At 41.7% G+C, this 27,598-nt stretch overlaps 2 pseudogenes; one reads left to right on the forward strand and one right to left on the reverse strand.

The window, feature by feature from the left end:
* Positions 1–3,585: 3,585 nt before the first annotated feature.
* Positions 3,586–5,105, forward strand: LOC101724246 (actin-binding protein WASF3 pseudogene; annotated as a pseudogene).
* A 12,320-nt stretch (positions 5,106–17,425) lies between these two features.
* LOC101724960 (scavenger receptor cysteine-rich domain-containing protein SCART1-like) overlaps positions 17,426–27,598 on the reverse strand; it is a 57,892-nt pseudogene continuing 47,719 nt past the window's right edge.

Here is a 27,598-nt window from a genome sequence, read left to right on the forward strand (position 1 = left end):
AGGGCATCTGTACCCAGGACTCCCAGTGTGCAGAATCTTTGAGGGCCTGTGTTCCTCCATGTGCAAAGGCCCCTCCACATCAAAGCTGCAGCAGGTCCTTCCCCACCAAGAAATGACTCAGACCCCCAGCAATACTTACCCATTGCCTCAGCCTAATACTCATGGGAACACAATCCCCTGGATCCCTTACCACCAGTCAAATCTGCTCTGGGCTGATGGAGACAGGCATGCCCCATGGTGCAAGAAGTTCGTCCTATGTTAGCCAAAGAGCATTCCTGGGCACAGACTGCTTAGAGTTATGGCTTGTGTCTTTAACATGAGTGATTCTCAATCCAGAGCTATGCTAGGCTGAAGCTTTGGTTCAGCTGAGTATATGGAAGTATCTGAGTATATGAAGCTGAGTATACAGAGAGCACAGCACAGGCCCAAAGCATGACATGGGGCTGTGGATAGACCAGGTCTAGGGTTGGCTAATGCTCCCCCCAAAAGATAGCAATATGTGTCAAGGCTGAGAAAGAATTATCATCTGAGAGCCAGTTCTCCAGCAGTGGTGCACTTTGTTAATGTAAGTTCACCAGTACAAAGTGAATCAGTTCCTTTCTTTTCTGCAAAAGCTTGCAGCACTTTTGTGTATTTTCTTTGTTTCCTTATTTGCATTTATTGAAAGTATTTGAGGAAGTGAATAAAGTCCTAGAGAAAGTGAATAATCAGAAAAAGCAAAAATAATAAAGATAGAAGAATGAGAAATGTCTCCACCTCTGGAGATTGGAAGCCCACAGAATTCTTGACACATACTTGTCTGAAGGACTAGGAGGGAACAGAGTATTTGTGGAACCCAAAGTGTGACCAAGGCACTCTTCCAGCTAGGTACCCTGGTAAAAACCTCACAGAAATGCTCTGACAGTAGACTACAAACCATGGGGACTGGGATATAAACTCATAATCACCAAATTCGGCATCATCTTTAATGTCATATAGAGTTCTTTGACCCAAAGTATTCAAACAAGTATTTCTGGAGAGAAGGAGGCTTCCAGGCTTCTGTACCACTGCTCCCATTGCAGAGGAGGTGAGCTTCACAGGCACCAGCAGCAGACCCCTCCCTGCTGAAATAGGAAGACATGCAAACAAACCTCAAAACCAGACATCCAGATCACCTACAACAACCCCACAGGGAAACAAGATGAGACACTCTGATACTCAACCAACTGGACTCCCTGAACTGGCAAAAAAAAGAGGATCTGGAAAAAGTGAAATCAGAAATAACCTCTCAAATAACAGCAGAGATTGTGCCCATAGTGCAAGACATGATGAATAAATCTAGAGCGAACACAGATAAAAAAAAAAAATAGAGGAGCTGAGAAACATGATGGAATCCCAACATAAGAAACAAAATGGAATCCATAAAACAGATGCAAATAGATTTCTGGGAGATTAAAAACTCCATTGAAAGTCTACACAGCAGAATGAGCCAATGTGATAACAGAATTTCAGATATAGAAGGTAAGATTGCAATTAGTGACCAGGAAAAGAAAAATTGCTTTAAAATTGTAAGGGAACATGAGAAATCAATCAAGCGCTGCTAGACCATGCAAAGAAGAATAACATAACACTGATCAGAGTCAGTGAAGAAACAGGAGAGAGTGAAAAATACATTAAAAAAAAACTGCTCATAGAAGTAACGGCAGAAAACTTCCCAGCAGGGGAAAAGAACTTGACATACAGATAATGGAGGCTTATAGGACTCCAACTAGCCTTGATCAAAAAAAATGTACACATAGGCATATAATTGTTGAGATTCCAGAAACCTAACAGAAGAACAAAATTCTACAAGTAGTTAGAGAAAAGAAACAAATCATATACAAAGGAAAGCCCATCAGAATCACAGCAGACTTCTCAACGCAAATCCTCAAGGCAAGAAGAACTTGGAGTGACATATTCCAAGTCCTAAAGGAAAACAGCCTCCAACCCAGATTGATGGACCCTGCAAAACTATCTTTCAAAATGGATGGAGAAATAAGATACTTTCATGAGAAAGAGCACCTCAGGAACTTCGTGAATACCAAACCAGCACTCCAAAAACTTTTACACAATATCCTAGGAACAGACATTGAGGATCACAACCCCAGGAAGCAAAGCAGAATGAACCCATCTGGCATGACAAGAAATTAAATGTAAAGGGGGAGAACCCAACAAAAAAAAAAGTCATGGTAATGATAAGTCAATAGGTTTCTGTTATAACCATCAATTTTAATGGCCTCAATTCACCAATCAAAAGAAATAGATTGGCAGAATGGGTCAAGAAGTAAAATCCAACAATATGCTTCATACAAGAAACACACTTAATTCAAAATGAAACTCATAAACTGAAATTTGAAGGGTGGAAAACAATACTCCATATGACAGGAACCCACAAAAAAGCAGGAGTAGCTATCCTCTTTGCAGATCAAGTAGATTTCAAAACAACACTGATTAAGAGAAACAAAGAAGGACACTACATCCTTCTAAAGGGAAGAATCCAAGAGGAAGTGATGGCAATCATAAATATCTATGCACCAAGCACTAGTGCACCCAAACTATATAAAACAAATACTAACGGACATGAAAAGTCATATAAGCACTAATACAATAGTAGTGGGGGACCTCAATACCACAGTCTCACAAATATATAGATCAACTAGAAAAAAAATAAGCAACAAAATACTAGAACTCAATCAAACTCTTGAACAAATGAACTTAACAGATGATTACGGAGTGGTCTACCCCACAAAATCAGAATACATATTCTTTTCAGCTGCACATGGGACATTTTCCAAAATAGACCACATACTTGCTCATAGAACACACATAATTAAGTGCAAAGGAATTGAAGTTATCCCCTGTATATTATCAGACCATAGTGTGATGAAACTGGAGATTGATAGCAAAAGAAACCACAAGAATTTCATAAACATATGGAAATTGAGGAACAAACTTCTGAATAACCAATGGGTCACAGAGGAAATTAAAGAAGAAATCAGACAGTTCCTTCAATTAAATGACAATGACAATAGAACACATCAGAATCTATGGGACACAAAGAAAGCAGTCTTACGAGGGAAATTCATAGTGCTGAATACTCATATTAGAAAAACGGAGCGAGGCCAATTAAATAACCTGATGCTGATCCCCAAGCTTCTAGAAAAAGAAGAGCAGGACAAACACAAAGCTCATACAAGGGAGGAAATTATCAAGATCAGAGCAGAAATCAATGCGATGGAGACTAAGAGATTGATATAAAAAAAATCAATGAAGCCAAGAGTTGCTTCTTCAAAAGAATAAACAAAATTGACAAACCCTTAGCCAACCTTATCAGAAAAAGGAAAGAAAAGGCCCAAATCCATGCAATTAGGAATGAAAAGGGCTGCGTGCAGTGTAGTGCAGGGCGGGGGCATCGGGAGGCGGTTGCGCAGCGCGACCATGGAGCTCCAAGAACAGCCCTGGTGCCGGCAGCGAGACCGCGGACCTTAATTTTGATTGCTGTTACTACTGTGATAACTGAGCCAAAGTGGTAATGCTGTCTGAGGGAAATCTCTGCAACCAATAGTCAACAATTACATGATTGTGAGCCATGCCTTTAGTGAAGAGGAACATTGAATCCCGGCACTTGTGCCGGGGAGCTCTACCCGAAGGAATTACCGGTGAACTTGAATGTGTAACCAATAGTACTCTTTCCGCAATCATACGCCAGCTAAGCAGTCTCAGCAAACATGCTGAAGACATTTTTGGTGAGTTATTTACTGAGTCCAATAACTTATGCATCAGAGCAAATTCTCTTCAAGATAGAATTGATCGCCTCGCTGTCAAAGTCACACAAGTGGATTCCACAGTGGAAGAGGTGTCACTACAAGTTATCAACATGAAAAAAGCTTTCCAAAGTTCCACCATCGAAGACCAGCACGTGGTTTCAAAGAACAGCATTCCTAATCCTGTTGCTGATATTTACAACCAGAGTGATAAACCACCTCCTCTGAACATCCTGACCCCTTACAGAGATGATAAGAAGGATGGGCTGAAGTTCTATACTGATCCTTCCTATTTCTTTGACCTCTGGAAAGAAAAAAATGCTACAGGACACAGAAGACAAGAGGAAAGAGAAACGATGTCAAAAGGAGCAAAAGTGTATAGATGGTGCCACAAGTGAGCTGAAAAAGGTTAGAAAAGCCAGAAACAGGCGCCAGGAATGGAACATGATGGCATATGACAAAGTGCTTAGACCCGACAACAGGTTGTCTCAGAGTATGCACCATGGAGTGCCTTCTGAGGGATCCCTGTCCCCAGACACTAGGTCCCATGATTCAGATGTTACGGATTACTCTTACCTGGCTACCCCCAACCATTCTCTGCACCCCCAGCCAGTGACCCCTTCCTAGACTATTGGCCATGTACCACTGCATGGGGCTGCAAACCATGCCCCTGAGCATGAGTACCGGCCCACACCTCCCTCATCGAGGCACATGGCCCTAAATAGACCTCAACAGCCGCTGCCACCGCCTCTGCCTCCTCCCCAAGCTCCGAGGGGTCTCAGGCCTCTGCACCAATGGCTCCAGTAGATTATGGGATGCTTCCAGCACAGATAACTGAATATTACAACCCTTCAGGACCACCACCTCCTCCTCTCCACCCATGATTCCTTCAGCCCAAACTGCTTTCGTCAGCCCTCCTCCAGATCCCTTCACAACCTTCCTTTCCTGCATCGGCTGGCTCCACATACTCGGCTCCTCCTCACCCACCCTCTGCTGGGCTCCTGGTCACAGTGCTGCCTCCCCTAGGTCCACCACCTCCCCCACCAGGCCCTCCTTTCATCCTTCCCAATGCATGGACCGCCTGTTGCCGAGGCAAAACATCCAGAGCCTGCACAGCCACCCATAAGTGATGCTTGAAATGATCTCCTTGCTGCCATTTGGATGAGAATCCAGCTGAAAAAGGTGCAGGAGCAACGTGAGCAGGAAGAGAAGTGGGAACCCGTTGGGAACGATGTGGCCACGATCCTATCCAGACACATCGCTGTGGATTACAGCGACTCTGATGACGACTCTGAATTTGATGAGAATGACTGGTCCGACTGAGACTGTGAAGGGCTAGTGACAGAGGACAGCCCGGACACTGTGGAAGTGTACTGGGGATTTCACGTGGTCTCAGCACCTAGATAGTGGTATTATAATCCTGTAACTTAGCACCTTTTGTATTAATAATGTTATCTTGCTTCTGCACATCCAAGAATTCTGGGTTTTTCTGTATTTACTGTGTGATACTTAAGTGCCACTAAACATAGCACATCATGCTGCACATGAGGAGATATGCTGTAACTATTGCATTGTCCTGAAAAGTGCATATTGCTTCCCTTTTGGCTGTAAAAGTATTTACTTTACTCTTATTGATCATTATGATTTTGTAGACTTGCTGTGTGTTTGTGAAGCTGCCTGGTGTTAGGTCCTTGCAAGATTAATGACTATGTCAGAGTGATGTCTTCCAATCAGTAATTGATACTGTTTTACCTTTCTTTTTTCTTCTCTATTACAATGTGTTTCAGAAGAAATTGGTTCTAAAGGGAAGGGTTTAACAGATCAGGAGAATCAAATGTTCCTGCACTCAGTTTCTTGGCTTGGTAGCCTCTGAGTGAATTTGAATGCTTGGTCGAATAATTTCCTTGCCTTTGCACTCACTCATCAAATATGAAATTGGAAGGGCCTTTTTCAGGCAGGTTTCCCTGTGGACATTCAGTTCACTTAGTAAATACTTGTTGGTGATTTATGTGAGCTTTCAGCAACTCAGTAGTAATGTAAATGAGAACAAGTTCCTTTCCTTTCCCCTTCAGGGCCATTGCAGTGCTGCTTACAATATTGGCCAGACCTGATGGCTTGGGCAGCAGCCAGCCAGAACAGATGCAGGCTGTCTGGGGACTGTAGCACCCAGCTGGGCAGAGTGGTATTATGGGCCCTGGGTGCAGAGGAGCCTGCTCCACTAGGTTCAAATTACAGAAGCTTAGGTTGAGGTGAAGGATGATAGCTCTGCTCTTTTCACGGTGCTGTGGCCAGACCAGGGGTCATCCCTGTGAGCAGAGCCTTCCCTCCATCCTAGAAGTACATGGCTCTCATCTCTTGTATTGTTGGCACATTGCATTTTAAAAGTACCTCACCAGATGACCCTGTTTTGACCTGTAGCTGTGGCTAAGCACCTTGCTTTCACCTCTTCTGCCCTGTTTTTCTTGCCACATGGTGATCCGACAGATCCACTCAAGCATAACAGGGAATAAAGAAGCCCACCTTCTGCTTTGTAATTCTGGATGGAAGGTAACTGCTTGTTCAGAGAAAGTAATTGCCCAGGCTTGTACTGCAGATAGGAGGTTGAAGTATGCTGAGACACTTCCTTCGGTGAGAAGTGCTTAACCAGCCTGCAGTGTTTCCAGTGGATGCAGGTCTAGGAAGCTCCTGTGAGCTCCAGCAGACTGTGCTTATGTCAGCAAGCCAGTAGGGAGAGTTCTGGGGAAACCAGCCAGCTGCCCATGCCTCACCCCCATGTGTCTCTACATGGACATCTGGTGACTTGGGGTGTCTGTTTAGGCACCCTCCTATGTGCTGGACTCCAGTCACTAGATTTGAAACTAAAAAGCCCAATGTCTGCACTCTCTTCCAAGAGTCTATTTGGCCATATTTGAGCCTTCTCTGCTGAGCATGCTGCCAGCACCTGCTCCCTGAGCACCTCTCTCTGGAGCTGGTCACCACTGAGCCGTCACTCTAATTTCCTTGAATATTAATTGTTATTAGTAAACTTAAATCTCTCTCTCTTTCTTCCAATAAGGAGAGCTGGTATGTTGGCATTATTCTTGGGACTCTGACCATTTTCAGTCTTATTTCCTCCTTAGTATAATAGTTGGCCTTTATATTACTTTTATGTCAAGAGTGCCCTGAATAATTCTAGGGCTCATTTGGCAGCACTTCTTTGTTTTATGTGGCCCTATGTTTTCAGGATGAAGGGAGCACATTAAAACTACTGTCTATGTCAGGATTTCTTCTATTTATATCCTATTACAGTAAAATTAGTGTCACTTTATCATAAATATTCATGAGCCTGTTAACTATTAGTTGTCCTATAGTTTAATCAACAAGTTATAATTTGATTTTATGACTAGTGAGAAAGCTCTGCTCTGTTTATTTCTGTAACCTTTAGGATAATGGGAAATAACAAAAATTTAAATTAAATTATTTTTAGAGTATCTTTTCAACAAATTTGATTTAGTCTAAAATTTTAAATTCAGATCTAATATGGTATTGCATGAACAAAGTGAAGTCTGAATTTTCAGTTTTCATTTTTGAAAAGTATTTACCAAAACAAATAGAGAAAATCATTTAGCAGCACATTTCACTTCATAAATTTTAGGTTTTAAACACAATTATAAATTATTCCCAATTTTACTTCTTGTATATATTTTAGTTGGCTGTCTTACAAGCTTTTTTCTCATGGTGTAGACCCAGACAGAAGGATAGAAAAATGACTGAGCCCATGGGTCGCTACACAAGTACCATGGGGCTTAGCCAAAGGCAAATGATTGTGCACTGTTAGCCCCAACCATGAGATTTGGTAGCTCATGTTCTTACTAAGGATAATACTAGAGAATTAATGTTTTCATTTCAGTAAATTTTTAGCAACATCAGCATCTTTTTTGAGTACCAAGTGTCTAAATTATAAAAGTTTTATAATAATTTGCAATGGAAATACATTATACATTTTAATCCATTAAAGATTAGTGGGAATCTATCAACCAGAGAAGCAAATAATTTTTGTTTTATAAAGCAGAGTATCTGTCATCTTGCAGTATTACCAATGCTATTGTAAATTGAAAGTAGTATTAAAAATTCTGTCAAACAATTTTTATCTGTTTGTATATCTCACTGTAGATTATGTACAAGTAACATCTAAATAAAATCACACCTTTAACCTTAAAAAAAAAGGGTGAAATTATAACAGACCCAGCAAAAATCCAGAGGATCATCAATACCTACTTTGAAAAACTATACACCAATAAGATGGAAAACACAGGGGAAATGGACACATTCCTAGATACGTATGAATTACCAAAGTTGACCAAAGAAGACTTAAAAATTCTAAACAACCTAATATCAATCACTGAAATTCAAAATGTAATTAAAAACTTATCAACTAAGAAAAGCCCATGTCCTGATGGTTTTACCACTGAATTCCACCAGACATTTAGAGAGGAACTATTGCCACTACTCTTTAAACTCTTGAATGGAATTGAAAATGAAGCAACACTCCCAAATTCATTCCTGGAAGCAAGCGTCACATTGATTCCCCAAAGGAGAGAAAGACCCAACCAAAAAAGAGAGCTATAGGCCAATCTCACTAATGAACATAGATGCAAAAATCCTTAATAAGATACTGACAAATAGAATGCAGAAGATCATCAAGAAGATCACACCCCCTGATCAAGTGGGATTCATCCCAGGTATGCAGGAATGATTCAACATATGCAAATCAATCAATGTATTTCACTATATCAATAGAGCCAAGAACAAAACACCTATGATCATCCCAATCGAAGCAGAAAAAGCATTTAACAAAATCCAACATCTATTTATGATAAAAATCCTACAGAACATTGGGATACTCTCTACCTCAATCTGATAAATGCCATCTATGAAAAACCAACAGCCAATATCATACTAAATGGTCAAAAACTGAAATCCTTCACACCACAATCAGGAACAAGACAAGGATGTCCACTATCACCACTCATGCTCAATATAGTTTTGGAAACATTAGCCATAGCAATTAGACAAGAGAAAGAAATAAAAGGAATAAAGATAGGAAATGAAGAAGTCAAATTGTCATTATTTGCAGATGACATGATACTCTATATAGAAGACCTCAAGAACTCCACCAAAAGTCTTTTAGACTTAATAACCAAATTCAGTCAAGTAGCTGGTTACAAGGTCAACACACAAAAATCAATAGCTTTCCTCTACACTAATGACAGACTCACTGAGAGAGGAATAGGGCAAATAATTCCTTTCACAATAGCATACAAAAAGCTGAAATACCTAGGAGTCAACCTAACGAAAGAAATCAAAGACCTCTTCTCTGAAAACTATGGCACTCTGAAAAGAGAGATTGAAGATGATATCAGAAAATGGACAGACATCCCCTGCTTCTGGGTAGGAAAGATTAATATAGTGAAAATGGCCATACTTCCAAAACTGCTATACAGATTCAATGCAATTGCAATTGAGATCCCAGAGGCATACTTCATGGTCCTTGAGAAAACAATCCAAAACTTCATTTGGAACAAGAAGAGACCCAGAATAGCAAAAGCAATTCTAGGTAACAGAGACATGGCAGAGGGTATCACAATCCCCAACTTGAAACTATACTACAAAGCTATTGTGATAAAAACAGCATGGTACTGGCAAAGAAACAGACCTGAGGACCAGTGGAACAGATTAGAAGATGCAGAAACAATGCCAGACACACTCAGCCATCTCATCTTTGATAAAGGAGCCAAACACCCTCACTGGAGGAAAGATAGCCTAAATAAATGGTGCTTGACAAATTGGGTTTCAACTTGCCAAAGATTAAAACTAGACCTATATCTCTCACCAAGCACTAAACTAAAATCAAAATGGATTAAAGATCTAAATATTAAAATAGAAACTCTGAACCAGGTGGAACAGAGGTTAGGTAGAACCCTTGAAGACATCGGTGTAGGAAAAGATTTTAGGAACAAAACCTCACTTGCCCCTGAGCTAGCACAAACAATCAACAAGTGCGACCTCTTCTTATTAAAAGGCTTCTGCACAGCAAGAGAAACCACCAGCAGTGTGAAGAGACAACCCACAATGTGGGAAAAAAACTTCACCTGCTCTTCCTCAGACAAAGATCTACTATCTCGAATCTATAAAGAACTTCAAAAGATCAGACCTCCCAAATTTAAAGACCCAATCTGAAAATGGGCATCTGAAATGAACAGACATTTCTCACACAAAGTAGAAATAGCAAATAAATATACGAAAAAATGTTCAACATTACTGGTCATTCAAGAGATGCAAATGAAAACAACACTGAGATTTCACCTCACTTGAGAAAGAATGACTGCTGTCATGAAATCAACAATAAGAAATGCTGGTGGGGCTGTGGGAAAAGAGAAACCCTGCTCCACTGCTGGTGGGAGTGTAGACTGGTGCAACTACTGTGGAAATCAGTATGGAGATACCTCCAAGAACTAGGACTGGAAGTCCCATTTGACCCTGCTATTCCCCTGCTGGGCATTTTCCCCAAAGAATTAAAAGAATCATACCACAGTGATATATGTGCACCCATGTTCATAGCAGCGCAGTTTATAATAGCTAAAACTTGGGAAAAGCCCAAATGCCCATCAACTGGAGACTGGATAAAGAAAATGTGGTTTTTTTATGAAATGGAGTACTACTCAGCCATAAAAAATGAGAAATTAGAATCATATATAGCTAAATGAATGCACATTGAGCTAATACTCTTAAGTGAAAAAAATAGGACACACGTGTGTAAATACAGAATAGTTTCTCTAGTTTGAGAAACTGAAAGTGTAAATAAGGACTAAAAGGTATAATAGATAATGTGAAAACAAAGAAAATTGGTAAAGGGGAAGGGGAAGTGGGAGGGGCAGGGGAAGAAAAAGAAGGGAGTGGAATTAATATGAGAAAATGGAAAATTAGAAACAAAGTCTTTGTAAATAGGGAGGGATGGAGGGGTTGAAGGGAGGGCAGGGGAAGGGGGAAAAATAAGAACCAAGAGAGATTATGTAAAGGTGCAAATTTCCAATGATGAATGTTAGTATATTGTATACCTAAAATGTACCAATAAAAATAAATTTTTAAAAAAACAAATGTTTTTATGTATCCAAGGAGTTCATTATAAAAGATACCCTTTTGTTATTACTGATACCACAGTTTGGATCTAGAATGGCCCCCAAAATCCAACATTGAAGATTTGTTTCCCAGTCTATCTGATTATCGGGAGGTGGCAGGACCTTTAAAAAGTGGGGCCCAGTGGGAGGAAGCTATGTCATTGGAAGCATAACCTTGAAGGGGATACTAAGACTCAGGTCCCCTCCTCCCTTTCTGTGCTTTCCAGCTGCTAGGAAGTGAGTTTTTCTTCCCCAGCCCATGACAGGAAGTGCTGCCTCAACACAGACCCAAAAGCTGTGGGCCCAAGCAATCATGAACTTAAATCTCTCAAACTGTGAGCCAAAATAAAGCTCTCCTCTTATTAACTTAGTTTATGTCAGGTGTTTGGTACATTAACAGAAAGTTCACACAGTTGACTTGTGGTCAAAAAACATGATGAGAATGGGTCTAGTTTTTAAGTATGTGCTGAGATGTCTGTTTTTTATTAATTTTATTGGTACATTTTCGGTATACAATATAATGACACTCATCATTGGAAATTTGCACCTTTACATAGTCTCTCTTGGTTCTTATTTTTTCCCCCTTCCCCTGCCCTCCCTTCAACCCCTCCACCCCTCCCTATCTACAAAGACTTTGTTTCCATTTTTTGTTTTTCTCATATTAATTCCATTCCCTTCTTTCCTTTCCCCTACTCCCCCCACTTCCCCCTCCCATTTGCCCCTTTTCTTCCTATTTCACATTATCTATTATACCTTTTAGTCCTTATTTACACTTTCAGTTTCCGACATTAGAAAGACTATTCGGTATTTACACACGTGTATCCTATTTATTTCACTTAAGAGTATCACCTCAATATGCATCCATTTAGCTATACATGTCATAGTTTCTCTTTCTTTACAACTGGGTAGCACTCCATTTTATTTTTTAAAAAACCATATTTTCTTTATCCAGTCTCCAGTTGATGGGAAATTAGGTTGTTTCCAAATTTTAGTTATCATGAATTATGCTGCTATGAACATGGGTGGACATATTTCACTGTGGTATGATTCTTTTAACTCCTTGGGGAAAATACCCAGCTGGGGAATAGCTGGGTCAAATGGGACTTCCAATCCTAGTTCTTTGAAGTATCTCTATACTGATTTCCACAGTGGTTACACCAGTCTACACTCCCACCAGCAGAGGAGTAGGGTTTGTGCTATTTCTTTATGGCTCAGTGCATGCACAGTTACAAAAGTGGCCCCATTGCTCTATGCATGACCCAAGCCGTTCTCCAGGCATTTTTCAAGTATCACTACATGTAATCCTTTTCAACTAAATATAATTAGGTTTTTCATTTTGTTGTTGCTGTTGTTGTTGTTGTTGTTGTGCTGCTGGTTGGTTGGTTAGTTGGTTGGTTGGTTGGTTTTCTGAGACAAGGTCATGGTATCTACTTTAGGCAGGACTTCAGTGATTTATGTAGCCCAGGCTGATCTCAAACTTGTGGTTATCCTCCTGTCTCAGCCCCATGAGTGTTGGTATTACAGGCATGCACCACCACACTTCGTTTCATGTTTTCATATGTCCTATGGATATTAGAAAACAATATTAACTCTTGGAAATGTAAAAAAGAAATATTGCATCTCACTCCCACATGCCCTTATTTCCTTACCTGAAATTTGCAATAATAATAGACATCACATACAGTGTGTAGGAAGGTTATAGTTCATAATGCACTGAGAGTTCTTAAAGTAGACCTTGACCTACACTACTACTCAGATTTTAGATTTCATTTTTTGTTATTAATAATAGTTGAATTCTGAGAAAATTGAGCAAAAGCTTCTTATTCTGTGATTGATTCATCTTAAATTTTACTCTTTTTTATTTCTGTTATTTAGTACTTGTATCAAGGCCAAAACCAACCTCAGAGGCTTTTTGGCCATCATCAAGGAATCAAGTAACAAATGCTGTCTAGACTGGAAAAGAAGAAACCCTTCTATACTGTTGATGGGAATATAAACTACTACAACTATGGAAATTAGCACAGAGATTTCTCAACAAACAAAACTAGAAATTCCATTTCACTCAGTTACTCCAATCCTAGATATATTTCCAAAAGAATTGAAGACATCATATTACAGTGAAACATGCATAGCAGTGTTTATAGCAGCACAGTTGATCATAGCTAAATCTTGGAAGCAGACCATATGTCCTTCAGCAGTTGAATGGATAAAGAAAATGTGATATTTACACACAATGGTGTATTACTCTGCCATAAAGAAAGATAAACTTGAGTCATTTATATGAAAACAGATGCACCTTGAAACCATAACGTTATTTGAACTAAATGAAACACAAAAGCTTAAATAAAGCAAGGTTTCTCTTATATGTGAAACCCAAATAATACATAAAGAGCAAAATAAAAGATAGATAATAAGAAGTAGGGATGGATCTTCCTTAAGGAGAAAAGAACCAAGAGATGGAGGAACGGGGTGGTGAGAAAGGGGAAGAAAAAAAGGAATTAAGCTGCATTATGTACATGCACCAACTCCATACAAGGAATCATTATGTACTGCAAACATGCAGTGATAAAAATAAAAAGTATAAAAAGAAAGAAAGTTGTCAGAATCAAAGCAGAGTCACTTATTTTAACCTGAACAAAAAAATGAATAAAGCTAGAAGGTTATGAAAGAAAGGTCTCACACACAATGCCTGAGAATAGTGACCACAAAATATTCTGGATCACAGTCATGTATTGAAAACCACTATAAGGTGGTCCTCCCAACAACTGTGTGTCCAACCTCAGACTGACATCACACTTGTTAAGCCTTGTAGCCAAGGACTATGGTTTCAAAATATCTGAAGTAATTGTCCTCATTTTGGCCTTTAAAAACTTCATCACTCAACTTCTCTGAATACACACATAGATTACTAAGACATATGTGGTCTCATTATAACCCTCTGTTCTTCCCAACTACATATCACTGCCATTTGGAGAATTTGTCTCTGATAGTTATTTAGGTTTATAATGGATGCTAGTGTGAATTATGGACTTTGAATGATTATGATGTGTCAGAGTGGGTTCATCAATCATCCTCCTCATCTGGTGGGTGATGTGGACACTGTGGGGGGCAGGGGCTATTGGGAACTATAAGTCCTTTCTGCTCAATCTTGTTTTGAACCAAAAACTGCTTTAAAATACAAACCATCTTTAAAATATAATGAATCAACAAGAATTTAATCCAAGAAGCAAAAACTAATACAGAAAAAGTTAAAAGGAGGGAGGATTTGATAGAGGTAGCAGGCAAAACACTAATGATCATTCCAAGGCTTGCTTGCCCCCATCACTGTCTCACTTCATTCCACAGAAGAGCAAATTAAAACCACAATGACATACCATTACACATCCATTAAAACAGATACAATGAGGAAGTTTGACAATACCAAGTGTTGGCAAGGATGTGAAGAAACTAAAGGACGAATATTGTTGGTAGTGTGAACGCTGGTGGAGCCACTTAGGAGTGAAATATGGCAACTTCTTATAAAACTAAATATGCACCTAACCACCTGGAATCTCCACACCTAAGATAAATCAAAACATATACCTATGAATAAGACTCACATGAGAAAGCTTGGAGTAGCTTTATTCATAGTCCTCAAAAAATGGAAATAGTTCACTTGTCTATTAGAAAGAAAGTAAAAACACAAACTGTGGTGTTTATAATACCCAAAAAGTGAAAGCAAGCCCAGTATCTATCAGAAAGAAAGGGAAAAACAAATACTACTGAGCAATGTAAATAGCACAGAGCAATATAAAAAACAGATGGTAGACACATACAACAGTGAGCCTCCAAAGCATCGTTTTACTAAGAGTGCACTTTATGTTATTCCACTCTATGTGAAGTCCTAGAGCACACTAAACATTATATAGGAAAGTTCAGGACTGTGAGTGGAGAGGAAGAACTAGAAAGGGACCTGGATGGTGGCAATGTTTTAAACTTGATAGGGGTTTGTGATACATAACTTTATGCACTTGTCAGAGTCAAAGAATAGACATGAGTTTAATGTGTGTAAATCATACAAAAGAAAAGTTTGATGTGTGTAAATCACATCAAAAGAAAAATCTATAAGAAAATATTGAACTCTAGTTAGCACAAGCTGAAGCATTAGAGAAGCAGTGCACCCACATCTCAGTGTAGTTCAAAAGACATCTATCTTAGTTAATTTCTCACTGCAGAGACAACATACCCGACACCCAAAAGTTAAAGGAGGAAAAGTTTATCTTAGTTCATAATCAGTAGAGGTTTCAGTCCATAATCAGTTTGTTCCAAGGCAGGGCAGCATGGTAGAGGTGTATGGCAGAGGAAAGAAGTCCATGGCATGGCAAGCAGGAGGCAGAAGCCTTCCTTTTTCTTTCCTTTTTCTTTTTTATTCCATTCAGGCTACAAACTATTGGTGGTTGCCACTCTGGAACTACACTAAATCAATCAGTAGAGTGATCCAGTATTACACACCCATGATCCAGTCACTCTCAAAGCTCCACTTACGAGTAAATGAGGTTGGAGGAGGACATCTAGATACAAGTCATAACAACCTCAAAAAATATATTCATGGATAAACAGATAGATAGATAAATGGATGGACATGCTATGGAAGGTAAAAGTAGATGTTACCAGAGAAAGGGCCCTGACACTTCCATTCAGGTACATGACAATCAATGTGGGAAAGGAGAAGAGGCAAGAGAGAGTGAGGCCTGTAGCACAAAGAAGAAGACCAGAGTCTCAGTCAGAGGGGAAAACAGACAAAAAAGTAAAGGTCCAAACAGACTTCTGCTATTAGAATCCCCTGTAGACTCTGAGACTTTAACTCAACTGATTTACCCTGATCACAAGCTTCCATAGTCCTTTCCAAGTCCAGACGTCATGGCTTGGTCCTAGACTCCTTAGAGATCTATATGACATGGATGTTCCCATGAACAGCTGGAATACTACCTAACTCCAAGCAACTCAAAGTAGGCAGAGATCAAAAGTATTCCTACACCAGCATGTATGTCTATTCTCCACATAACAATAGGAAGATCCATCCTCCTCTAGGGCACAAGAGTGTTCCAATCTGCACCTGAGTCCATTCTTTATGAGGACACCATGAAGGTCCATAATCCACCAGAACTTCCTCAGGCCCCATCCTTCATCAGACCATGAATATTTCCATTCCTTTTCAAACCTATTCTGGGTAGCGAGGGAATAGAATACCAAAAAACTTATTTCCCAAAGAGGGTGTGGTCATGAAAATGGTCCTGGATGTGAGTGTTCAAGGAGGGTTTGGTGACTCCAGGGGAGGTCATGGTAGTGCTCATGAGTAGGCATGATTGTGGATGGATGTGACCAAGAATTATGAGCATGGATTGTTTTATTAAAAAAAGCAATCACATGTTGGTTTGGATATGCTGGATATGATCCTCCATAAAAGTGACCAGGGGTGGTCTGTCAGGTATGGTCACAAACAAACTGATGACATTATCAAGCATCCAGGGTTTGTTGATCAAGACCAGGATAGTTGTGACAGTTTCAGGTGCTTTCACCTCCTACTAAAGAACAAGCACTGCCTACAGATGACAGTAAGGGTTATCACACATACTTTATCAGTGAATTACCCTCCCACACGTAAGAAAAACTGCAAGAACAAGATGGGAAGGGAAAGTACAAAGATTATATCAGACAGGAGTCCAAGGTGAGGCACAGAAATGGACCCAGAATAGAAAGAAAGTCATGGTGGAGCCTGTTAAAGCTGTCTGAGAGGGAATAAGAAACAGTCAGTTTACAGTCTGTTTAATACAGTCTATTTTAAGAATGAGGACAAGAAAGATGGCAGCCTCTCAGGTTACTCCCATCCTCCAGACATGCTTATGGTCCCCATGGTCAGCTCAGGATGCTGAGGTACTGGGCCAAGAACCACTGCCATCTTCCAACCCAACCTAATTTTAAAAGTCCATATTGCAAAGATCCACACCTGAGTATAATGAGAGACATGAACTGTGATCTTCATGGATTACTCTGAACCACAGGAGTACTGAGCTCCTGGTAACCACTGAAGAAAACAGTCATAGACAGACCAGGATTGAATGAAGTAGGTCAGGTAACAATGAGAATTTTTCTCACCTGGAGGATCCCAAACCCACACATCATCCACCCCAGGCATCTCCTGAAACTTATCATCAACCAGGCACTGGGAATAACACTGGATGACTACAAAAGAAACCCAAAGGAAAACCAAAGACCTTCCTAACACCACATCAGCCAATGAGAAGACTGAGTCTAAGGTGCACCTTGAAGGAAAAGGGAGGAGCAGAAAGCCCCAGATCAGAGATGGCAATAAAGGTAACAGACAGAGAAGCAGCTCTCAGGTCTTTTAAATGTAAGCCCTGGCCTGAGCAGAGCTCTCCTCATGGAAGCAGTAGAACAGGAAGAGTGAGATAGACCCCAAGGTGCATAGGTACGTACCCACATGACTCAGCAGTGACCCAACTCTTCCACCTCATCTGTCTCCTCCCCACAGTTTTCCTCAGGTTCTTCTGCATCATCATAATGCTCCTCCAGCACCAGGTTACCAGACACTGAGGGCCTCTCTTCTTTATTCTCCACAGGAATTGCTTCAATGTCCTCATAGGCACCCTCTGAAGGCAGGTGCTCTGACATTCCAGAACCTGTACAGGCCAAATGAGAATCTTAAGGAGCACTCACCATTATATCCTGCAGCCCTTCATGTACACTGAGATCCCCAGTTCCACTGAATCAGCCCCTTTGAGAGCAGTCACTCTCACCAGAGCTAAGCACTCACACAGTGCTAGACATAGTGGTGAAGCTTGAGAATCTCAGGCCTTGAATCTACCCCTGAGAACCCCAACAGAGAATAACAACACAATGCTGTGTTGTCAAGACCCTTTGTAGTGATTGGTGGGGATTCTCAACATAAACTTATCCCAGAAACATGGTGCCACATGAGTCCAGGATGCCCAGGTCCTCAACATCTCATGGATACAGAAAGACAACAACAAGTGGCTAATAGGGTGATCAAAACAGGGAGGGCCTACCATGGCTGGGGCCTCCCAAGAATCCTCTAACCTCCATTGACAGGGCCCCTGCTCTCCATGCCCAGCCACTGTCACATACTCATGTAAGCAGCTCTGTTGCAGCTCTACTGAACACCCAGGACCCGGAAGATGAGGCACAATAGGCATCCAAGAACCAGACAGGCAATCTCTGGCAGGGTCCAGACCTCAGCAACAAATAAAGGGGCCAAGAAAGGGGCTACTGGGGAATAGAGAAAGGCAGGGTTGACTGTGTGCCTGGCCTACCTTGGGCACTATGACTCTGGCCCTAGATAACCTCAACCTTTGAGGAAGAGGGTACAGCATGACGGAGAGGTGGGCCTCATTGCTACCTACACAGGCTGATGCTTTCCCAGATATGGGCCAACTTTACAAGGAATAGCAGCCCAAGCACTGAGCTCAGGTGGGTGGGACTAAGTAGAAGGCCTAGGTGGAAATTGCAGGTAGGTTTCTTCGTCCAAGTAGGGTTAAGGTAGGAGGACCTAGACAGATGCCTCAATGTGTGCTGAAGGATAGCTCTGATGGCCCTCACTACCCCTGTCCTCACTTCTGCCTTGGGAAAAAGCCACAATGTTCAAGAGGCCAAAGGGCACTAGAGCCAAACCGCATAGTCACAGAAAGAAATCCCTAGAGATGTGGCTGTTCTCAGCCTGGGACCTCTGTCCCCACACTGGATTCCGCACTCAGATGGAGAGAGAGGAGAGCAATTGGCATCAATTGGGTGTACATCACCATTGTCCTGGAACACCTGAAAAGAGTAACTGGCACATGGTACAAGGCCAGTACCAGCTTAGAAACTCTGCAGCCCCTCTGGGCAATGAGGGACAGAAGGATAGTGAGTGTGAGATGGAGCCACCTACCTGATACTGAAACACAAGCAGGAAAATGCAGACCTGAGCACCCAGATGGGGAGGTGTGGATGGCACCCTACAGCTTTGACCTGCCCACAGCTAGCAGAAGTGTCCCATCCCACATGGCTGGAGCTCAACATGACAGGGACACAAGAAGCCTATGCTTGAAGCACCAAATGGAACCTCATGGAGCAAAGCCCAGTGCTAGGGAACCTGGCTCAGCAGAAAGCACCAGAAACATAAAGACACTGTGCCTTTGCCCCTCTCCCCACCCTCACTCTCCACCCACTCACCAGAGCAGTGCACTCCTGCATCCTCCTTGTGTTCACAGTCTCCTTGTCCCAGTGGCTCTGTGTGACAGCCCAACAGGAAAGCCTCACTTCCATGGCACCTCACCTCATCCAGCCACACAAGTCCTGACCCAGGACCAAAGGCAGCCCCCTGCATAGCATCCACAGCCTGGCCACATCCCAGCTTGTGACACACAACCTCTGCATCTGCCAGGGCCCAGGAGTCATCACACATGGTGCCCCAGGAGCCCGCATGCCAGAGCCCCACATGCCCAGAGCAGTCGTCATCAACTCCTGGGAGGCGCAGTATGCCCTCCTCTAGGAAAGAGGAAAGTGTTTAACCTGGGAACCCCACTGGGATGCACAGGTAGACCAGGACATACAAAGAAGGGTACCTGGGCAGCTGAGTGTGGGTGAGCAGTTAAGGGTCTGCTCAGGATCCTCAGGAATTTCGGCCTTTTCTGCATGGGAAAATAAGATTCATCTCACTATTTGCAAGCTCAGCAGCTTTACACTCTGTGAATTGTTGTTCCCTTCCCTTTGTCTTTGTGTCTCCATAACAAGGAGTGTCTGCACCCAGAGGAATGGAACTGTTTGTGTTCAAGGGCAGGTAAGTACACAGGCTGAGGGTTTCACACACAGGTTCCCTGGTGAATGTCCTCAGAAGATCCCCAGGAGCACAGTGGTCCTGATTCCCTGACCCAGGAAGAACCAGGGACTGAGATGACTCAAAATGGCCCACACCCAGCTCTGAGCCTCATGTCTGTGACCACCCTTCACACCCACACGTAAACCTGCACATCCTCTGCTGCTCACCTGCACACAAGACCCAGGCCTCCTCCATACTGGAGCAGGAATGTCGGTCCCAGGGGGATGAAGGGAACTGCCACAGGGACCTGTCATGCCTGGGCCTGCACTGAATAGAAGCCAGCCAGAAAGCCCCAGGGGAAGGCCAGCTCCCTGCCCTGGCCAGCAGCTGCCCTTGGGGCCCACAGCCCAGCTGCCCACACAGGATCCCCAGGGAGGAAATGCTCGGGGTGTGGCAGGCTCCACCCCAAGTCCGTTGTAAAAAACTTCCAGCCACCCTGTGCATGGCTGACCATAATTCTGCAGCCTGAGATGCGTGAACTCTGCAAACAGAGAGGCCAGTTAGCAAGGAGGAGATGGGAGGATGGGGACATGCAAGACACACTGGACCCTGCACTGACCTGAGCAGAAGACCCCGGCGTCCTCCTTGTGCCCACAGTCGTGCCGGCCCCACCCCTGTGAAGGGCACTGCCACAGCACAGACTCATTGCCCAGGCAGCCCAGCTCATCCATCCAGATGGACTCAGATCCTCCCCCAAAGTAGCCAGCCCCTGGGGCACTGAGGGCGTAGCTACAGCCCAGCTGCTCACAGACCACATGGGCATCCTCCAGGTCCTAGGCGGCGGCATTACACACCGTGCCCCTGGTGCCTCCCTGCAGCACCTCCACACGCCCTGCACAGCGGCTGGGGCCCCCAGCCAGCCGCACTGGAGGCTCCCTGAGAAGAGGCTGAGTAAGAACCTGCCAGGTCTGTGAAGGTCAGAGCAGAGAAAGCATGGGGCCCACACTCCCCAGAGCATACAACACTTGCATCTCATAAGGTCCCCACAGGTACCAAGAGGGACACTGAGACATTGCACTTGATCAGGCAGGTCTCTGAGCCCACACAGGATGCCTGGCTCAGCCCCACTGGGATGGCACCCTGGTCAGGGGCTGATGCATCGTAGGTTCTCTGGGGCTCTCCACACCCAAGCTGCCTACACACAACACTGGCACCACACAGGTCCCAGGCATCATGCAGGACATGGCCCCACACTCCATCCAGAGAGACCTCCACACGACCATCACAGTGACTCTGTCCAACCCTCAGCCTAAGGCCATTGTGGAGACCTGGGAGGGACAAGGAGAAGCCACTGTGGAGCACCAGAGAGTGCCCAGGCTTCTACTGACTGGCAGGCAGTTACCTGTCCACCTATCGGTGCCCCTGTCTCTTCTCCTCTCTGAGCCCTCTTTCTGTGTATCTTTTCTGTTTATTCTCTTTCTTCTCCCCAAACTACCCCCAACTGTAGCCTTGTCTGTCTGGTCTGCACCATGTTAATCCACCTATTTTAATTCATTTCATTCACATATGACCCAGTGACTGTCTACCTGAATAACCCCCTCTTCTGCCCATGGCTCACTTCTCAGTGCCTGAGTCCACCCAGCTGCCCATCTCTCACACACTGCATGCATTGCACCCACCTGAGCAAAAGGCAGAAACAGAATTTCCCTTGGCACAGGGCTTCACACCCAGGGTGCTAGATGGGCAGCTCAACAAATAGAGCTCAGTTCCTGCACACTGAAACACATCTGGCCAGATGGGAGCATCCCAATCCCAAAATGGCCTCCTTGTGGTGTGGCCACTGCATCCCCACAGTTGAGCTGATGGCACAATACAGTGGCATCTGCTAAGTCCCAGTGGGTGGCACAGAGGGGTGCCCAGGTCCCTTGCACCTGGAGCTCCACACAGCCCTCACAGGGCCTGCTGCCATTGACCAGCTGGAACTCTAGGGAGAAGTAGAGTCAGTGAGGGCCCAAAATGCTTGACACAGAGACACCGATGCTCATGTCAGACTTCTTATACATAGTGCACACCCAGTTTCCACAGACACAAACTAACTGGAATTTCTGTCTGAAATATACAATATCTAAAATAAAAATAATTATAGAGGGGTACAAGAGAATACTATAGGGAATGTGACTAGACAGAAGGAAGGATCAATGAATGTAAAGATAGAAAAACTGAGATAATTCAAAATAAACAATGCCTAAATTAATTGTGGGGTATCAACAACCTAACCAACATACCCATCAAGGAAGTCCCAGAAGAGAAAAAAGGATATGAGCAATATTTGAAGAATCCATGACACAAACATCCCAAATTTGATTACCTGACTCTACACATCCAAAAAGCTCAACAGTACCATCTAGGTTTTGCTCCAAGAGGAATACACTGAAAATCATAACCAAGTGGTATATATCCAAAAGAAATAACATCAGTATATTTTAGAAATATCTACACTCCCATGTTCATTCCAGCAATATTCAAAAGAGCTGAGACACGGAAAAACCTAAGTGTCTCTCAGTGATGAATGGATAAAGACAATGTGGCTTATATGCAGAGTGCAATACTATTTAGTATTTCAAAATAAGGAAATTTTGTTATTCTTAATGAGGATGAACCAGGAAGACAGTATGTCTTAGCATGTGGCCTGGCACAGCAGGTTATCACTACATGATCCCACTGATATAAAGCATCTAAAGAATTAAACTCTAGAAGCAGAGAAGAATGGTAGAGGGACAAGGTTAGGGAATGAACAGATTAGAGAGATATTTTCAAAAGGTACAAAACTACAACTAAGAGAAATAAGTTAATACTGAAACCGTGTAGCATAATCAGGACAGTTGGTATTAAAGTGTTATATCTTAAAAATAGCCAAAAGAGTAGCATCTCACCACAAACAGTTTCTTACTACAGGTTAAAGATTAATAATAAGTATGTTAATTAGTTTGATTTAGTCATTCCACAATATATACATATACAAAATGTCATGTTGTACACTTTAAACATATACTTATAATTGTTATTTGTCCATTTAGATTGTAACAACTAAAAGTATTAAGTAATGCTAAATTGAAAAGAAATTTTTTAATAAAATATAAATCGTAAACAAGTTCTAAAAAGACAGAAATACATTATATTCAAACTGTCAATGGACAAAGAGACCCCTGAGACCAGCAACAAAATGAGGACTTGTCACACACTAGACATTTTCAATAAGATTAACAGCCAACTTCTCATCAAAATCATAAAGGAAGCCTAGAAGGGAATTCCTTTTTAGTAGACTTGCCCTACAAGAAACATTGAAGGGAGTCTTTGAAGTTGAAACAAGAGGACACTATGTACTATCCAGAAGTCAGGAAGAAACAAACAGTACTGACAGAAGTAACTACATAAGTAAATACAGAAAGTAGTATTAATCTGGTTGAAATGTAACTCCTATTCTCCCATATGGTTTAAACAACAGTGCATAACTCTACATTAAAAATTCACATAACATATAAAGATGTGATTTGAGAAAACAATGTAAAGGAAGAGATAGCACTATACAGGAACAGAATTATGGTATAATTCAAACTTTGAATTTAAGTTACTATCAACTCAAAATACAATATTATAAATTTAAGATATTAATTGTAGTCTCCAAAGTAATCTTAAGAAAATAATTTTAAAATATATCCAATCTGTGTTTATTGCAGTACCAATCACAGGAGACAAGATATGAAATAAATTTCAACTAATGAACATATAAAGAAAAGGTATGTGAATACTATCCAGAACACCATGGATGGAGCTGGAAGGCATTATATTAAATGTCATAAGCCAAAATAGACATCTAAGTATGATGTGATCTCATTCAAATAAGATGTGATCAAAAAATAGAGTAAATAGTATTTAAATTTAAAAAATTTTTATTACAGTAAAGGACAATTGCCATTAATTCTCAGAATTTTCCCCCTCACCACAAACCCATTTAGCCATCACTCTTGTCACTTTTTAAACCAGTGCTGGAATTCCTTTTTTGTGAGTGTCTTCATCTGCACTGTGTGGTTGCTTTGATGTCTGAATGAATTCAAAACATTTACTTTTGATCATTTTGATGTTGGGAAAGAGTCAGAAGATGTTTGGTTCAGGATCCAGTAAATAAAGTGGATGACACCACATCATAAGCCTGCTTTTCTGTTGGGTGCCACTTGGCGGCAGCAGTCACCATGTTATTTTTTATCACAGTTTGCCTTGTAAAGACACAAAAGAAGAGTTCCAGAATGGCTTCAGAAAGTGGTAAAAATGATGGGATGGATAAGTGCATTCAAAAATGAGGGAAAGTATTCTGAGGGAGGATTAAGAGCAATGTGTCATTTACTGCAATAAATTTTTAAAATTTAAATATTCACCATGTATTTCAATCACACCTTATGTATGAAATATGAAAAAATTATCTCAGAAAAATGGAGCACAAAATAGTGAGTGATCACTGGGGTGAATAGAGGGCAAGGGTGAATGACAAAAACGTTAGTGAATGGGCATAAGCTACATTTTACAAGGAAAACTAAATTTGGTATTCTGTAAAACAATATTGTACTATATAATTTTAAACAATATACAGAAAAGAGTTCAAATATTTTCAACCACAAAAATAATAAATTTTGGAGAGAATAAATATATTAATCCAGATTTGAACACTGCACAATGTACAGAATATATGTATCAAAATTTCACATTACCACAGAAGCCTGCCCATACAGCAGCTGCACAGGTGTGCAGGCCTCAGCCAGAGGCCTGCCAAGATACCATTGCTAAGTGTACACAGCCCCCAGAGAGAAGTGCACCTGGACAATAGCTGTGCAGGCATAGAGGCCCCAGCCAAAGGCCTGCATGGACAACAGCTGCACAGGTGCAAAGGCCCAAGCCAGTAGTCCACCCAGATATCATCACTAAATGCCCACAGGACCCAGCCACAATCCTTCCGGGACAACACCCCAATGTGGGGATTCAGAAGGTGATCATTCTGAACCCAGGAATTGGTGGAGTGGTGAGCAGTAGAGAGAAGGCCTCTCAGGCTTGATGAGAATTGAAACCCAATATGAGAGCAAAGAATCACCTCAATAAAGGCACAGCACACTGCATTGGTTGAAATCAGAAGACACCTAAAAAAGACTCAAAATCAGACTTCCAGATCATCAAAGGCAACCCCAAAGGCCAACAAGATGGAAAAATCTGAAACTCAGCCACCTGGATTCCCTGAGCTGGCAATGAAACAGAATCTGAAAAAAATAAAATCAGAAATAATTTCTCAGATAACAACACAGACCGTGTCCATAGTGAAAGGCATGATTAATAACTCTAGTGCAAACACAGATTAAAAAAAAAATAGAGGAGCTGAGGAACATGATGATATCCCACCAGAGGAAACAAATGGGATCTACAAAACAGATGGAAACAGATATCCAGGAGATGAAAAACTCCAATGAAAGTTTACACAGCAGAATGAGACAATGTGAGGACAGAATATCCAACATAGATGACAGGATTGCAATTAGTGACAAGGAAAAGAAAGATTTCTTAAAAATAGCAAAGGATCCAAAAAAATCAATCCAGCAGCTGCAAGATGATACAAAGAAGAATAACATAAGATTGATTGGAGTCAATAAAAAACTGGAGAGAATGCAAAGAACATAAAAAAATAGTTCATAGGGGCAACCCACTTTCCCGACCCCCTTCTGTCTCTCTTAGACAGAAGTTTTCTTTCTCTCAATAAATTTTTCCTATTAGTAACCTCTGTTGTTCCTAGAATTAATTCTTCAATTTTAGAGAACACAAACTTGTGTTTTGTATATCTAGCAGGTTTGGGATTTACATCTCTTCCCTCTATATCATTGTGGAGGTCTTCCACCAAGATTACTGGTCAGAGGGATTCAACTACTGAAACAACCATGGCTGGTAAGAAATAACAGCCCCTCTAACTGTGCTTTATACTTCAAAGTGCTTAATGTCCAGACAAAACTAATAGTTAAGCTCACTGCTCCTACTGCACTACTAATGTCACTGATCTTCTCTTCTGGGTGTTCAACAACTAAAGTTTGGAGACCAAAACTAGAAAGGTAACTGGGCTGTGAGGATAGCCAATATTTTGCCCTGGCCCTCAAGGTCAACAAAGACATGAGGGCATGAGGGAATCTTTTCTACAAGATCCTACATCTTTGGTAAGTCACTCAACCTCCTGATCAGGGAGATTGCTGGGCACCAGTGGACAAATGTACCATGTGCCAAAGGAGTATCACCAAGAGGGAAGAGGCTCCCATGCTTTCACTGAAAGCAACATGGTCAAGCAAGACTATGACCCATCCTGATGGCTGACACTGACAGGAGCTGAGAGGCTCTATGCATGGTTCCAAAATAATGCCTGAGGAGACTTAACTAACCTTGATAGATAGCAAGATGTTCATATTGATTGACACAGGTCTCACTTTAACTTGGTTTTAAACACCCAGCAGAAAAGAAAAAAATCAAAAGAGGCATAAAAATAATGCTATACTAATAAAGTTGGATAGATATAAAAGGATTCTCCAATTGCTGACCCCTTCTGACAGTTTCCAGCTACATTGGTAGCTGGCCATGGTTATGGATCATTATGAAAAAACTACTATAAAATCTATAAGAGCTCAGCTATTGTTTTAAATTTCTTAGTGAAATTTGTTCTTCAAATTGTCTCTTACCTTCTTATACAGATAAAACTAAAGACTTATGGCAAAGTATCAGACTTATAGATAACCTCTATCAATGGAAAAAAATCTAAGAGCCAACAAGTTGCAATCACTATTTCAATTTCTAAGTGTGACTTTCTCCCCAACTTGCCCTTTCATTCTAGCATACTCATGCTTAGATTTTTCATGCTCTAATTTCTTAAAAGTTTTGTTTATTCTTGCCTAGAGGCTGCCAAACTCCAAGCAGCCATACAAATGGAACCAGTGACAAATGTGCTAGACTTCTTTTAATGGGATCCACCAGATCAACCTTGTAAACAGCTTGTAACTGCTAAACTATACAATATGACTTCTATGTTGGGTTTTGAAGTCCACTGGACCTTCTCCTTATCCTTTTTGTGGGAGGCTGTTACTAGTTCCTCCTGGTGGAAACACTTGTTGGCTATATTCATTGCAATCCTGCTGACCTTATAATTTGGCCCATGTATTAACTGTTTCTTTGGCTTTGTCTCCTCCAGACTCAAAGCTATAAGGCTACCCAAGATGACAATGCCTGGTGCCTATCAAAGGTATTTAGATAGACCTTCTGTAGAATAACTCTGACCGCTGATCACAACTATGACCCTCTTCATCTGGAAGTTGCCAGACCGGTCTTCACTATTTGCCCCCTCACAGCAGTTAGGGGTACTTCTTCAGAGAGGGGAATATTGCAGATAGATAACTTAATTAGATATCTTGTGGGCAGTTAAATAGGGCCAGCCTGGGATGAGCCAACATGGAGGACAATCAAGATACATTCACTGAAGGCCAGAATTGTAAAAGGAGAAAAAGGACTACACCCTTGTGCTCCCCCTGGGGATAAATACCAGTGATTGATATTCTAAATAGGTATCAATCACCTGGGTGGGGCGCTTAGGTCTTAACACAGCCTTTCCAAGAAATATCCCTGACCCCCACCCTTACTGAAAATCCTTGTACACTTGCTACATGACTTGCTCCCCCATTTCACCCCCATTTAATCAATATTACCTGGGTGACTGTACTTGTAATCTTATTGGTTGGTCATGGTTTTGTCCCACCTCATGCCCATCTTATAATCTT

This window comes from Heterocephalus glaber, unplaced genomic scaffold, assembly GCF_053883595.1.
Source record: "Heterocephalus glaber isolate CG9 unplaced genomic scaffold, H.glaber_assembly_v1.0 deba00001497, whole genome shotgun sequence".
In the NCBI taxonomy this organism is placed as follows: Eukaryota; Metazoa; Chordata; class Mammalia; order Rodentia; family Bathyergidae; genus Heterocephalus; species Heterocephalus glaber.